Here is a 16,524-nt window from a genome sequence, read left to right as displayed (position 1 = left end):
TTGCAGGTGTGGCTCCCTTGCCTGTACTGAATACGTTTCATTAAATCCCAGAAAACACACCCACTGGGTGGCCTACCAACTTGATGAGGGAGTTTTTCTTCAAAAAAAATTTGGTTTATTTATTTAAAGCTATCCCTTTAGATACTGTGTACATTTAATTTGAATTTGATTGGCACAATATTAGAACGTAGCCTATGGAGAATGCGTTCAGAGTGGAGATCAATGAAAGATAGCCATCAATACAATTGACACATTCAGTTCTTCAACTCATGGTGATGTTGGAAGATAAGTGTCACACCCTGATCTGTTTCACCTGTCTTTTGCTTGTCTCCACCTCCCACCAGGTGTCTCCCATTTTCCCCATTATCCCATGTGTATTTATACCTTCGTTTTCTTTTTGTCTGTTGCCAGTTCGTGTTGTCAATTCTTACCAGCGTGTTTTCCCGGTTTCCAGTCCCTCTAGTTTCTGTTTTCTAGTCTTTCTGGTTTTGACCATTCTGCCTGCCCTGACCCTGAGCCTGCATGCCGTCCTGTACCTGTCAGACTCTGATCTGGTTACGAACCTTTGCCTGTCCTTGACCTACCGTTTGCCTGCTCCCCGTGTTATAGTAAATTATCTAAGAACTGAACCATCCGCACAGCCTCCTGTGTCTGCATCTGGGTCATATCCTGAATCGTGATAATACGTGTATTTAAGATGATGGAAATAGTAGGAAACAGAGAAAGTTACATAATTAAAACCTTTTGTGAGTGCCCAAAGGTTACATTTGGTACAGCTATCATTGTGCAATGCTATGCATCACCATCACCCACTGGGCACACATGTACGTCAGTTCAACGTCTAGTTTTGATTTACATTTGGTTGAGTTGTCAACTAACCGTGAATTCGACATGAAATTAACAACAAATGCCACCATGTCATTGGATTTAAGTTAAAAGTTGGGTGAAAATACGACGAAATGCCCTTCCGTTGATTACTTTTTGCAAATCCAATCGGTTTTTGCTTGAAATGACCTGGCTGCAGTAGCCTACCTATGTGGCTTGCATCTACCGTAAATATGAAGACTATCAGTTAGTGTCTCCATGATGACATGCTCCAGGCTGCAGTAGCCTATCTATTTGGCTTGCATCTCCAAGTTTCATCACTGCAAGTTAAAAGGCCATACAATTAAAATGATGCATAAGGTCCCAGCATTCCATACTTCACTGTGGGAAAGGGGCCCTTGTTGATAGCCTAGAATGTTCAGTTTGATTCACATTTGTCTCCATCAAGCAGAAGGAAAATTCATCTAAAACAATTGCTGTTTGTATTTACAATCCCTTTCTCCAAACAGATGAGGCCCTACTCATTTACCTAGCTTACATTTAAAAAATAAATTGTTTAACATTTTTGTCATTTAGCAGATGCTCTTATCCAGAGCAACTTAGAGTAGTGACTGTATACATTTACTTTCTTACTTCTTACTAGCTCTTATCAATAGTTCTTATAAATGTATACATTACAGTGCATAGATAATATAGATAAAACAGATAATATCTTCATGCACTAGTGTTATTTCTATCGGAAAAAAGCAAGTAGATGTTTTTTCTGATTGGAACCCACAGGTTTGCTCAACCTTATTCATGGTTTCCTCTCGCCTAAAGGTGGTGGAATTATTAGGAGATGAAGTCAAAGTCAGAATACAGCACATCTGTAGACACACCTCCAATCATGTGATCTCCACCCTGAACCAATACCAGGGGCAAACTGAACGAAATGGGGAGGGACCTACTTGAAATTGTCCATTAGAAACTCTTGATTTACTTGCAAAATGGCTGGCACATGCGTTAACCCATGCTTAAATTTAAAGTCAGAATGCGCGTAGAGAGAAACGTGCATAACAAGGGAATGAAGTTCCATTTATGCATAACTCTGGTCTGAATTTCCCCCCATGAGTTAGTTAAAATAGTAATTGGAAAAAACACTATAGCTTGTTTGTTTAAAATTAGCAAAACATTTTTGTGTCATAGTCAGTCATTGCACCCATAGCTCTGTTTATGAATTTGTGACGGTTAGATTTCTCCAGGCCCATTCCTCAGCTGTTTACCAAAAACGTGGCAGAGTAAATACTTTTTTTAATCATTTGAATCTAAGATTACACCTTGCGAATGCCTACAATATCATGAGTAAATAACTCAAAATAATGGTTTCCATCAACGTTATATTTGCCTTAAACATCATGCAGATAGTAAATGAGATTTCTTAAACAGTCAAAACAAACAAAATATGACTGATGACAAGAACTACATGATCGGGGTAAAACACATTTGGCCCTGAATATGATTATAGTCTTCATTGTGTGTTCAAATAAATCAACAATATGGTGGAAATCATCCTGAAATAACACTGGTGGATACAACGTTTGAAAGCAAAATAGTTTCACAGAAGGAAGATTTGGGACTGGTTCAAATATCATGTAATCCCATCAACATACATCAGGAGGAACCATTCAACTCTTATAACTGAACAAGCTTCATCACTACTGATAACAGGCTATTTGAAATACAAGGGAAAGTAATACATCATTTACTTTCAACATCATCTGCCATGACTGAAAAACGCAATTAGATTTTACACAGTCAGTTTTAATACTTCAATGGAGGCCTCTTTCCAGGCAGGTAGACTAGCGGTTAAGAATGTTGGGCCAATAACCGAGAGGTGGCTGGTTTGAATCCCCGAGCCAACTAGCTGAAACATCTGTCAAAATGCCCTTGAACAAGGCACTTAACCCTAATTGTTCCTGTGGGTCACTCTGGATAAGAGTGTCTGCTAAATGATTTAAATGTAAGAACAGCAGAAGAGCAATCATGAATTAAAGGACCAAATCTAGGTTACATATGTGTGTTAATATGAGTGCAGGGTTTACTGATTCCATGACAGATATGAGAGCAGGGTTTACTGATTCCATGACAGATATGAGAGCAGGGTTTACTGATTCCATTACAGATATGAGTGCAGGGTTTACTGATTCCATGACAGATATGAGAGCAGGGTTTACTGATTCCATGACAGATATGAGAGCAGGGTTTACTAATTCCATGACAGATATGAGTGCAGGGTTTACTAATTCCATGACAGATATGAGAGCAGGGTTTACTGATTCCATGACAGACATGAGAGCAGGGTTTACTGATTCCATGACAGATTGAGCCGACAACAATAACAACATTGTTGAGATTAGTAGTGACCAGGGCCCGTAGGAGTGCTGACCTAGCATCAGTTTTGACTTTTAGATCATAATGAATAAGATTATATGGACAGATCCTAGATCAGTACTCCTACTCTGAGATGCTTTGTGGATACGGGCCGTGATGGGTTGACAACCGCTGGACCTGGGTTCTAGTGGGCTCACTATGTTTGTTTACATAAAGGATTATCTGATCATGTGTATCTGGTGATCTAGTCATTAGTTCTTGTTACTGTTATTTTTAAGGATTTTACAGGGTATGATTAAGGCCTTTCTTTCAGTGGCCTGGCCTGTAATTCTCGTCAGACAATATCTGAATAATTGGTCAGATGAAATCAGGGAAAGATATTGCTGGATGAATCTCTCTTTTAATCCCTTGATGACTAACAGGTTCAGACCCATATCAGGACTGACTTAACAGAAGTAGGCTAGCACTGCTGATGAATATTAGGGTTTCATCTATCTTCAAAAATTATCAATATATGCAATCAATAATTGTATTTCTTTATTGGGCTTTTATTAATTTCCAAATATTGAATAACCAAAGTTTGATAATTGCATCAAGGAACATGATCCATCACCAAAGTCCTTCCATCTATACACATTAGAATAGTTTTATCCTCCCAATGTCTTTATGAAAAGTAGATTCATAGCCTACACATGGTGCCTCCCAGAGAATCAGGGGCTCCACCAGTTCCTGACCAGTCCTGCTGTAAACCATATCACTGCCCCCGTCAACCCTCCCATGACAACACCCCCAAAACCACCTGTCAGAAACCCCATCAACAACCCCGTCACTATGGCGACGAGAGCTCCAATCTGTCACCCGGCGATTCCTTTGCCTGTCCCTCCTTCCTCCACTGGAATCTGTAGCCTCCCTCTCCTCCACCTCATTGGACCGCACTGCCAAGAGAAAGACACACCCCTCTTTACTCACAGGGGAAAACAGTCACCAAGGTGGAATAGATCTATGTTCTTTGAGGGAAGTGTGTGAAAAATAACCTCCTAAATACTATATTGTATTGTACTGTATTGTACTGTATTGTATTGTATTGTATTGTATTGTACTATATTGTACTGTATTGTATTGCACTATACTGTATTGTATTGAATTGTATTGTACTGTATTTTACTGTATTGTATTGAATTGTACTGTACTGTATTGCACTATACTGTATTGTATTGAATTGTATTGTACTGTATTTTACTGTATTGTATTGTATTGAATTGTACTGTACTGTATTGCACTATACTGTATTGTATTGAATTGTACTGTACTGTATTTTACTGTATTGTATTGAATTGTATTGTACTGTATTTTACTGTATTGTATTGCATTGTACTGTACTGTATTGCACTATACTGTATTGTATTGAATTGTACTGTATTGCACTATACTGTATTGTATTGTACTGTACTGTATTGCACTATACTGTATTGTATTGAATTGTACTGTACTGTATTTTACTATTGTGAATAAGTATAATTAAGTAAATGGCACAGATCATTAATCAACGTATTTCACAAATCACCACTAGATAGAGTGCTTTCACTAAAAGACTGAAAAGGAGCTTTTTCCATTTATGGAGAAAGATGATGTAGCCCCTAGACACTGATCTGAGGTCAGCTTTGTGTTTTGGGCATATAAATAAGCCCTGACAGGATTGGATTGGATAGGTGCCATCAAGGGGTAGAAATGCCCACATAGCCTTTCACAGAGGAAGGTGGAACTACAGTATCGCTTTAATACAGGTCCTAATGGTTGTCCCAGGATCAGATTACCCTGACTAAATACTAACCAAACCATTAAGAGGAAGGTGGAACTACAGTATCGCTTTAATCCAGGTCCTAATGGTTGTCCCAGGATCAGATTACCCTGACTAAATACTAACCAAACCATTAAGGAGTAAGGTGGCACTACAGTATAGCTTTAATACAGGTCCTAATGGTTATCCTAGGATCAGATTACCCTGACTAAATACTAACCAAACTATTAAAGATGCAATATGCAGAAATCGCTCTGCCATTTCCTGGTTTCTAAAATTCTAATAGTTCGCCTAATTTCAGTTTATGTGACAAAACAAGCAGTCGTTGTGTTGAGAATCATTGTACCATCTAAATTGCAGTGAAATATATTTTCCACAACCAAAATGTTTTGTATTTTCAGCTGTTTGAAGCTGGTGTACAAAACCGAAAGTAAAAGACATTAAAACAAAACTTAAGAACGGGAAGCATAGAAATAGCGCACATAGAACATATCTACCGTTTTTAAGACTTGCTTTCAATGAGAATGACAGATCTATAACTCACATTTCTATGTGAATTTGGTCGGGTCGTCCAAAAAAGTATTATTGTAACTTTAAAGCGCTAAACCATATATAACAGATATACAGTGGACAATATAGAATTCAGTATGTTGTTTTATGTTGAGTCACTCACCCACTGTAGGTTTCTGGAAAACAGGATCGCTCTGTGCAGCTCTGACCAGTTCATTTTTGTAGTATTCCTGCATTTGGCTCTGGACTATATCTCCCATAATCCTTCGCTGATACGTCTCTGGCTTCTCCCTAGTGGGACTGGCTGATAAGGTGGGAAATGTAGTCATTGGACTTTTGTTCTGTTATGTATCATTCTCCACATTGGAGTCTGGCTTAATTATTCATAAGTTATTCATTATTATGTTTCAAATCAAATCAAATCAAATGTTATTGGTCACATACACAAATGTAGCAGATGTTATAGCGGGGTGTAGCGAAATGCTTGTGTTCCTAGCTTCAACCGTGCAGTAGTGTCTAACAATTCACAACCATACACACACATCTAAAAGTAATAGAATGAAGACATATATAAATATATTTATCAATGTGTATTTTAATTTTATGCTGTAATCAACCAAGAAAGTGTTGAGCTGACCATGGCTACTATGGTTATTGACATAAACAGCAAAGTACAGGTGAGTGTCAACATGCACTACAATAGGATATTTTATGATTTCTCAATGGTTAGTATTGTTTAGCATTACGAAGTAAGGAAGTCAAGAATAGTTCAGAACTTACTCAGACGCACTTCCATTTCAGCTCTGCCGGGGTTAAGGAGACTCTCACAACAAGTAATGTTATCACACCACACTGAGGAAGTTATGAAAGAAATATTGCTGAAAGAGCAAATCACAAATTGTGGTGTTTCTCTCTCTGTGTGTGTGTGTGTGTGTGTGTGTGTGTGTGTGTGTGTGTGTGTGTGTGTGTGTGTGTGTGTGTGTGTGTGTGTGTGTGTGTGTGTGTGTGTGTGTGTGTGTGTAATCAGCAAGCAAATCAACTAAACAGTCACCTAATATTCCTATAGCTGTGTGCTCCAGTCCTTTTCTCTCTCAGGTGAATCAACACCTGTAGGCTATACACATCCCAAGAGTAGATCACCCCTAAATCAAACATGAGACATTTTCAATACGCTACACAGGAAGAGCAATGTTTATGACTCGGCACTATAATCCATTTAAATTATTTGAGATGGGCGCCATTTTATGCTATCTCATTAGCTGATGCTAATCTTTAACTTTCATTTTAATTGAGGCCATCAGATTTCTCCTAAGAGTAGCAGGATCTAGACAATATGTTGAATATGGACTCAACTGAACTTTTAATCACTTCAGAATTATTAAAACATCCGACAAAGCTTTTTTGGGGGTTAACAATACAATTAAAAAACTTCAGAGTTTAAACATTACCTCGCCAACACACGGGAGCCTCGCATGATCCTAAGCTTATCTTTTTCAGCAGAGATACATTTGGAAATCATTTGTAAGCAATAGGTTATACAGCTCTCCTATCTCTGTTTTCCTTTGTCAAATTTCCCATAAACTCGGTTTAAATACACTAACTTTCACAATTTACGTAGCTGTTTCAGGTGATCTATGGCAAGACCGTAGTCCAAGGTGTTATCAAGACAGTAGTCCAAGGTGTAACTTTTGCTTAACCATGTACTAGATCGTAGGTAGGTAGTTAGCTGTAGTTAGGTATTGTATTTATTGTAGGTTAGTATTGTTGTTATTGTAGCTTTCCGTGGGTAATTGTGGGTTAGAATTGAGGCACGAAGCTAGCTAGCTAGCGGGTAGCTATTGGTAACGATTAGCAACGCTGGAGAGCTGGTTCCAACGTTTAATTATTATTATTATTATTATTATTTTTTATTTTATTTTTTTTGCTGCGTTGTGAAGGGAACTCGACACGGACTTGAATTGTCTGTTTGGTGTGCTGACACACTCTTGGCAGTTTGTTGTGGCCAGGTGTTGATGCTAAGTTGTGTGTTAATGGATGCTAGCTTGCAGGTTGGCTACGGCGTCATAGCTAGGCTTCGTGGGTTGTTGTGGGTAGTTACTGTGTCTTGGCAGTGTCCTCGGCCGTGCCAGCTGTAGCACGAAGCTAGCTAGCTAGCCGTTCTTCAAACAGAGTCGACACAGTGGCCATTGCTAGCTACCCAACATGACCATTTGGCTGTACTGAAGTAGCTAACCACAATTTGCTTGTCCTAGCTAGCCAACGTCTAATCATTGCTGCGTCATGTAAGAACTTGACACAGACACGAATGATCTGTTTAGTGTGTTATCACAATATTGGTGGTTTGTTGTGACCAAGTGTTGGCGCTAAACGGTGTGTTATTGTTATTGGATGCTAGTCTGCTAGTTGGCTATGGAGTCATAGTTGGCTAGCTGAACAAAGTGGGTTGAGTCTACTCCTTTAAACATTGAACCGCTGTGGTTCACAACAATTCCCTGATTTCCAAGGCGGAAGTTGGGAGAGTTTTTTTTCTTCGGGTGGTTCAGTGAAACAATTTTAGTTTCCGAGGTAGAAGTTTTGGTGAGGGAGGCCCTGCTCTCTCCACTCCCAGATGCTTAGCCCATTTCATTCCGATCTCCTCTGCATTTTTGTAGCCATTTGCTCCAGCAGCCTGTCAACTATGCCTCTGCCTATCCTGTTCTCTCCTCTCTGCACAGGCTACACAAACGCACCACACCGCTGGCTGCTGCCCCTCCAATCTGGTGGTCCCTGCACGCACCACCCACGTGGAGTTCCAGGTCGCAGGCAGCCTCTGGAACTGCCGTTCTGCTGCCAACAAAGCTGACTTCATCCCAGCCTATGCCAACCTCCAGTCCCTCGACTTCCTGGCGCTGACGGAAACATGGATCACCACTGAAAACACCGCTACTCCTACTGCTCTCTCCTCGTCTGACCATGTGTTCTCGCATACCCGAGAGCATCTGGTCAGAGGGGGTGGTGGTACAGGAATCCTCATCTCTCCCAAGTGGACATTCTCAATTTTTCCCCCTAACCCATCTGTCTATGTCCTCATTTGAATTCCATGCTGTCACAGTCACTAGCCCATTTAAGCTTAATATCCTTGTCATCTATCGCCTCCAGGTTCCCTTGGAGAGTTCATCAATGAGCTTGACGCCTTGATAAGTTCCTTCCCTGAGGATGGCTCACCCCTCACAGTTTTGGGGGGATTTCAACCTCCCTATGTCCACATTTGACTCATTTCTCTCTGCCTCCTTCTTTCCACTCCTCTCCTCTTTTGACCTCACCCTCTCACCGTCCCCCCTACTCACAAGGCAGGCAATACGCTTGACCTCATCTTCACTAGATGCTGCTCCTCTACTAATCTCACTGCAACTCCCTCCAAGTCTCCGACCACTACTTTGTTTCCTTTTTCTCTCTCACTCTCCTCCCACACTACTCACTCTGCCCCTACACAGATGGTAATGCGCCGCCGCAACCCTTCGCTCTCTCTCTCCCTACTACTCTCTCCTCTTCCATCCTATCATCTCTTCCCTCTGCTCAATCCTTCTCCCTCCAATCTCCTGATTCTGCCTCCTCAACCCTCCTCTCCTCCCCTTTCTGCATCCTTTGACTCTCTGTGTCCCCTATCCTCCCGGCCGGCTCGGTCCTCCCCTCCAGCTCCGTGGCTTGATGACTCATTGCGAAGCTCACAGAACAGAGCTCCGGGCAGCGGAGCGGAAATGGAAGAAAACTAAATTCCCTGCCGACCCTGGCATCTTTTCCTCCCTCCTCTCTCACATTTTCTTCATCTGTTTCTGCTGCTAAGGCCACCTTCTACCACTCTAAATTCCAAGCATCTGCCTCTAACCCTAGGAAGCTCTTTGCCACATTTTCCTCCCTCCTGAATCCTCCCTCCCCCCTCCTCTCTCTCTGTGGATGACTTCGTCAACCACTTTGAAAAGAAGGTTGACGACATCCGATCCTTGTTTGTTAAGTCTAATGACACTGCTGGTCCTGCTCACACTGCCCTACCCCTATGCTTTGACTTCTTTCTCCCCTCTCTCTCCAGATAAGATCCTGCGACTTGTGACTGCAGGCCGCCCAACAACCTGCCCGCTTGACCCCATCCCCTCCTCCCTTCTCCAGACCATCTCCGGTGACCTTCTCCCCTACCTCACCTCGCTGATCAACTCATCCTTGACCGCTGGCCATGTCCCTTCCGTCTTCAAGAGAGCGAGAGTCTCCCCTTCTCAAAAAACCAACACTCGCGTCCCCACTGATGTCAACAACTACAGACCAGTATCCCTTCTTTCTTTTCTTTCCAAAACTATTGAGCGTTTGCCGTCTTTAGCCAACTCTCTTGCGCTATCTCTCTCAGAATGACCTTCTTTGATCCAAACCAATCAGGTTTCAGGACTGGTCATTCAACTGAGACTGTCTCTTCTCTGTGTCACAGAGACTCTCCGCACTGCTAAAAGCTAACTCTCTCTCCTCTGCTCTTGTCCTTCTAGACCTGTCTGCTGCCTTTGATCACAGAACCATCAGATCCTCCTCTCCACCCTCTCCGAAATGGGCATCTCCGGCGTGGCTCACTCCCTGGATTACGTCCTACCTGACCGGTCGCTCCCTACCAAGTGGCGTGGCGGGGAAGCTGTCTCCGCACCACGTGCTCTCACCACTGGTGTCCCCCAGGGATCGGTTTTGGGCCCTCTCCTTTTCTCCCCTATACACCAAGTCACTTGGCTCTGTCATATCCTCACATGGCCTTTCCTATCATTGCTACGCTGACGATACACAACTAATCTTCTCCTTTCCCCTTCTGATAACCAGGTGGCGAATCGCATCTCTGCATGTCTGGCAGACATATCAGTATGGATGACGGATCACCACCTCAAAGCTGAACCCTGGCAAAGACGGAGCTGCTCTTCCTCCCCGGGGAAGGACTGCCCGTTCCATGATCTCGCCATCACGGTAGACAACTCCGCTGTGTCCTCCTCCCAGAGTGCGAAGAGCCTAGGCGTGACCCTGGACAACACCCTGTCGTTCTCCGCCAACATCAAGGCGGTGACCGCTCCTGCAGGTTCATGCTCTACAACATTCGGAGAGTGCGACCCTGCCTTACACAGAAGCGGCGCAGGTCCTGGTCCAGGCACTTGTCATCTCCCGTCTGGGACTACTGCAACTCGCTGTTGGCTGGGCTCCCCTGCCTGTGCCATTAAACCCCTACAACTCATCCAGAATGCCGCAGCCCGTCTGGTGTTCAACCTTCCCAAGTTCTCTCACGTCACCCCCTCCTCCGCACACTCCACTGGCTTCAATTGAAGCTCGCATCCGCTACAAGACCATGGTGCTTGCCTTTGAGCAGTGAGGGGAACGGCACCCCTGTACCTTCAGGCTCTGATCAGTCCCTACACCCAACGAGGACATTGCGTTCATCCACCTCTGGCCTGCTGGCTCCCTTCCTCTGCGGAAGCACAGCTCCCGCTCAGCCCAGTCAAAACTGTTCGCTGCTCTGGCACCCCAATGGTGGAACAAGCTCCCTCACGACGCCAGGACAGCGAGTCACTCACCACCCTTCCGGAGACATTTGAAACCCCACCTCTTTAAGGAATACCTGGGATAGGCTAAAGTATTCCTTCTAACCCCCCCAAATTGTAAAGTGGTTATCCCACTGGCTATAGGGTGAACGCACCAATTTGTGAGTCGCTCTGGCTAAGAGCGTCTGCTAAATGACGTTAATGTGCCCTTGAGCAAGGCACTTAACCCTAATTGCTCCTGTAAGTCGCTCTGGTTAAGAGCGTCTGCTAAATGACTAAAATGTAAAATGTAAATGTGTTATCAAGGTTTTTCCGGGACGTTATAACATCAATAAAACCTAAGGTTCAAATCTGTTACTGCTCCTGCAACAATGGAATGTTAACACTTTAACAGCTGAAATACATGATGGAAGACATTAACTGAATCTAGAATGTTAACACTTTAACAGCTGAAATACATGATGGAAGACATTAACTGAATCTAGAATGTTAACACTTTAACTGCTGAAATACATGATGGAAGACATTAACTGAATCTAGAATGTTAACACTTTAACTGCTGAAATACATGATGGAAGACATGAACTGAGTCAGACAGTAATGCAGAGAAGTACCATATGGAGACTGATAGTTTCATATAGTTAATGGAAAACACACAAACCTTTGACCCTTGTAGAAGCCTTGTCAGTCTGTGGGACAGAACGTCTCATTGTGTTGCTGATCTGTTATGCATGTGTGTATGTGTGTGTGTGTGTGTGCCCGTATGTGTGTGCATGCTAGCGTGTGTGTCGGTGCATAGATGTGTGTGTTCTTACCACCATGTGTGTGTGTGTGTGTGTGTTCTTACCACCATGTGTGTGTGTGTGTGTGTGTGTGACATAGTGGCCAGCCGGGTGCTGCTCCCCTCCTACACTCCGCTGTGTGAAGCACGTGTGTGTGTTTGCATGCTAGCGCGTGTGTGTGTGTGTGTGTGTGTGTGTGTGTGTGTGTGTGTGTGTGTGTGTGTGTGTGTTAACATCGTGGCCAGCCCAGCTGAGCGCTGCTCTCCTCCCACTCCTCTGTGTTAAGCTGTGCTCCAGTGAGACAGTCTGGTCAGTCTGTGTGTATGACAGAGGAATGAACACACCATCACAGACCTCTACTACTACACAGTGTTAGACTACACAGGACAGAGCTCTACTATTACACAGTGTTAGACTACACAGGACAGGACAGGACTGTTCATACTGTCCAATGGTGCAGAGCAGCAGAGTCCTCTGGGGTTTGGTTTGGAGAAGTAAGTATTATCATGGTTATCTCTGTAACTGTTTTATCATTTCAGAATGACTGTTTTCATTCTGTTGCTTTCTGAAATGTGTAAAAGTCACAAGTTACTGGTTATTATGTTATATAATATAATGTTATCGCATGTTATTATGTTAATATGTTGGGAATTGTTATTATGTGTGTATACATTAACATAAACACAGGTTCAGAGAGGACAATGTACTTACAGTGTATTTCCTCACCATGTCCTGGCAGGAATATTGTTGTTGCTGTTAACCCGTCTGAGAATGTGGAAGAGGAGTTGTTGACCATCACTGTTTCTACCATAAGATACAGAACTACTGCATATTCAACCAAGAGGAAAGAGACAGAAACATTCCTGCAACATTCCCGGGGCGTACAAGAACACTTTATCAAGGGGAACTTGTGTCACCTGTTATCGTTGTTTTGGAGAAGAGAGGAGATTTGAAACCATCTTGACAACACTCATCATCTAGTGAAAACCAGGGAAAACACACCAGGCCCAGTTGAACAGAACTGTGTGGAAGTTTTGCACGTCGCCATGGCTTCCACAGGCCTGCAGCTACTTGGCCTCCCTATTGGCTGTGATTGGCTGGGTGTGCGGGGCTCTCGTCTCGCCTCCCCCTTGTGGCGAGTCTCCGCCCGCCGCGGGCGGGGGAGATCGTGATCGCCCAGGTTCTATGGGAGGGGCTATGGATGACCTGTTTGTCCCAGAGTACGGGGCAGATCCAGTGTAAGACTTACGACTCCACCCTGGCCCTCCCCATCTCCGCCCAGGTGTCCCGCACCATCTCCGTGCTGTCCCTCCTCCTCTGCCTCCTCGCCCTCCTGCTAGGCGTGGCTGGGGCTAAGTGCACCAAGTGTCTAGGAGAAGGAGCGTACTCCTCCAAGGCTAGGCTAGCCCGTGTGGCTGGGGTACTGTTCTTCTTCTCTGGGCTGCTCTACCTGGTACCTATCTGTTGGACGGCCTACGCCGTGGTCAGGGATTTTTACGATCCAAAAGTCGCCGCGCCGCTGAAGAGGGAGTTAGGCCCCGCCTTGTATCTAGGCTGGGGTGCGGGAGTTCTGCTGCTGGTGGGAGGGGCTCTGCTGAATGCAGGCTCCTCCCCTCCAGGGGTTAGGGCAACGCCGACTTTTGGGGTAGGTGGGAGGAGTAACCCACTGCCTGTGGTGGTAGAGGAGAAGGAGTACGTCTGAAACCTGCCACACCAGGGTTGTGTTCGTTAAATTGGGAGAAAACGGACTGAAACAGGGAGGGACTACCTGAACGTGTCCAATGTGTAATGCTCATTTTCGTTGTCCATTGTAAAACATTTTGCTACATTATGCCCTAATGAATACAACCCCATCACTAAATTCTCAGTGAAGGAAATAAGAATAAGAAAATGCGTATGATTACGTTTAAGAAAATGTGCATGATTATTCTCCATTTCTGAAGGCCACATGTAGCCAGCTTTGTTATTCTGTTATGACATCATCTTCTAGTTGTTTTTACTGTGATTTGAGTTTTCTGTGTTAACTTCTTCTTGGTGAGTGTAATTTATACATTAAATAATAAAGTATTTCACAAGTTGTTTGTTTTATCTACTGCACTCATATATTTACAAGTTGTTTGTTTTAGCTACTGCACTCATATATTTACACGTTGTTTATTTTAGCTACTGCACTCATATATTTACACGTTTTTTGCCAGAGTAGGACAATGTGTGATGCACTTGTGTCAGTGTGGGAGGTGAAATGCATTGTGGGATGTGTTAATAACTAAATGTTTATTAATGTGACATAACTGGCATCACTCAGATTCCACACTGCCCACTCTCTCTCTCTCTCCGTGTGTGTTTGTGTGTGTGCGTGTGAGTGTATGTTCTGGAGAGCCCACACGTAGGCAGTGTTTGTGTGTGTGTGTGTGTGTTTGTGTTTTGTGTGTTGCATACAGAGTGGTTATACAGTAGCACAAAGGCAGCGTACAGGACGCAGACAAAGACCATCTGTATAACATGTGCCAGGACGCCAGTCACCTCCACCATACTGACCCAGTCACGGGAACACGTATGACATCATAGAAATAGAATCTATAGACCAGGGGCCTCCTCATTCAAGTCAATGAAAGTTGCAGGGATAGAGGTTCCAAGCCCTTTCTAGAGAGTCGATTTCTATGATAGTTCCATACAACAACAATGAACTCCATTATTACAGGGCTTTCCAGACCTGGGTTCAAATACTATCTGAAATCTTTCAAATACTATTTAGCGATTGCTTTAGCTTGCCTGGAGTGCCAGGTTTGCACTTTTACGACTTTTCTATTGGTTCCATTGCAACAGGCGAGCTCAGTCAATGATTTCAAATAGTGTTTGAACCCAGGTCTTAAGGGCTGGTGCTTTCCTATTGGTCTCAAAGCACTTAGTGTTTGAACCCGTCTGGATTACTGCAACTCGCTGTTGGCTGGGCTCCCTGCCTGTGCCATTAAACCCCTACAACTCATCCAGAACGCCACAGCCCGTCTGGTGTTCAACCTTCCCAAGTTCTCTTACGTCACCCCGCTCCGCCGCACACTCCACTGGCTTCCAGTTGAAGCTCGCATCTGCTACAAGACCATGGTGCTTGCCTACGGAGCTGTGAGGGGAACGGCACCTCCGTACCTTCAGGCTCTGATCTACACCCAAACGAGGGCATTGCGTTCATCCACCTTTGGCCTGCTGGCCCCCTTACCTCTGCGGAAGCACAGTTCCCGCTCAGCCCAGTCAAAACTGTTCACTGCTCTGGCACCCCAATGGTGGAACAAGCTCCCTCACGACGCCAGGACAGCGGAGTCACTCACCACCTTCCGGAGACATTTGAAACCCCACCTCTTTAAGGAATACCTGGGATAGGATAAAGTAATCATTCTACCCCCCCTTACCCCACCCCAAAGAAAAAAGAAAAGTGGTTGTCCCACTGGCTATCATAAGGTGAATGCACCTATTTGTAAGTCGCTCTGGATAAGAGCGTCTGCTAAATTACGAAAATGTAAATGTAACCCAGGTCTCAAGGGCTGGTGCTTTCCTATGGGTCTCAAAGCACTTTAAAAACCCTAACCCCATCCACTACCAATGTAGTATATCTGAGAAATGAACAATGGCTATTTTGCGGTACTACTATTTGCAATGAACTCATAGAATGGCAAAGAGAATTGCGCTTTTACGCTTTCTGTGACAATATTTACAGAGAAGGCCTCTAGGCCTAAACCAAACTGCAGTTCCCCTATATATCCACATGGTGGCAGTAGAGGTGTATTTTTAACAGGAACCAGGTGATCTTTCACGCAGAGAAAGAAAGTGTATCTCAATAGTCTTGTGGCTTCCTCTCCTTGTCTCTCCGCTTGCCTTTGCGCTGATCTCAAAATACAAGATAGGATAGCACACAGATAGCAATGTGGAGGATGGCTAATGGGCATTTGTCAAGTTATCTCATGTTCTCTACAGATGAAGGAAAGGAGACAGAAAAGGTTAAGAAGCCAAGGCAGACTATTGAGATGCACCCCTACTGGACAAGCGTCTCCATAGTGACAGAAACAGCATGGGGATTTTAGGGGTCAAATTCCTTAGTGAGCTGTTCCAAGTTGTTCTAGGTTCAGGGAAGCAAAGAGACACCATCAAGTTAACTTTCCTCCCTATGAGCACAAGACATGGAAATTACATGTTTGATTGAAAAGGTCAGACACCATCAAGCAATGTTAAATTAACCTGGACCAGCCTATCAAAAGCTATAGGGCTAGGCTATTCAATGGTGTGACCTCAATAAAAGTATCTGTGTGTAAGGGCGAGCATGTTAATTTGGACCGTGACCAAAGTTCCAGCGCTTAAAACAAGTCTTTGCACCAGACAGGAATTTTACAGTGTGTGTGCACGCTCCTGACTTGGTTGGAATCTCTTTGAGTGCGTGTGCAAAGAGATTCCAACCAAGTCAGGAGCGTGCACACACACATATTGTGTAAACTTGCACCACCACCTCTATGCCACACACACAACAACAACTAATAGAACGTGTATATTTAAACACAAGGCATGGAGCCTTCTGTGTGACTCTTTAACAATGTTCCAAAGAGTATATGTCCTGGGGAATGCGAGGCGAGCTGGCAATCTCCTACTGGCGCGAGGTCAGCATACCATAGAGGCATTCTGGAACAAATGTGGCTTTTTGACACGTTGAAGTGTTTGAAAT

The 16,524-nt window shown here is 43.9% G+C and overlaps 1 long non-coding RNA gene and 1 pseudogene across 1 annotated transcript; one reads left to right on the top strand and one right to left on the bottom strand.

The window, feature by feature from the left end:
* Window positions 1-4,067: 4,067 nt before the first annotated feature.
* LOC121553963 lies at window positions 4,068-6,437 on the bottom strand. The gene is made up of 3 exons (XR_005997600.2): window positions 6,284-6,437; window positions 5,667-5,807; window positions 4,068-4,130 (listed from the first exon to the last, which is right to left on the bottom strand). It is a non-coding gene; the product is annotated as an uncharacterized LOC121553963 (long non-coding RNA).
* A 5,618-nt stretch (window positions 6,438-12,055) lies between these two features.
* Window positions 12,056-13,897, top strand: LOC121553955 (annotated as a pseudogene).
* The last annotated feature ends 2,627 nt before the right edge of the window (window positions 13,898-16,524 follow it).

This window comes from Coregonus clupeaformis, chromosome 38 (genome assembly GCF_020615455.1).
Source record: "Coregonus clupeaformis isolate EN_2021a chromosome 38, ASM2061545v1, whole genome shotgun sequence".
Lineage (NCBI taxonomy): Eukaryota > Metazoa > Chordata > Actinopteri > Salmoniformes > Salmonidae > Coregonus > Coregonus clupeaformis.
The sequence above is the reverse complement of the archived record's forward strand: the minus strand, read 5'-3'. Positions and strand labels throughout refer to the sequence as shown.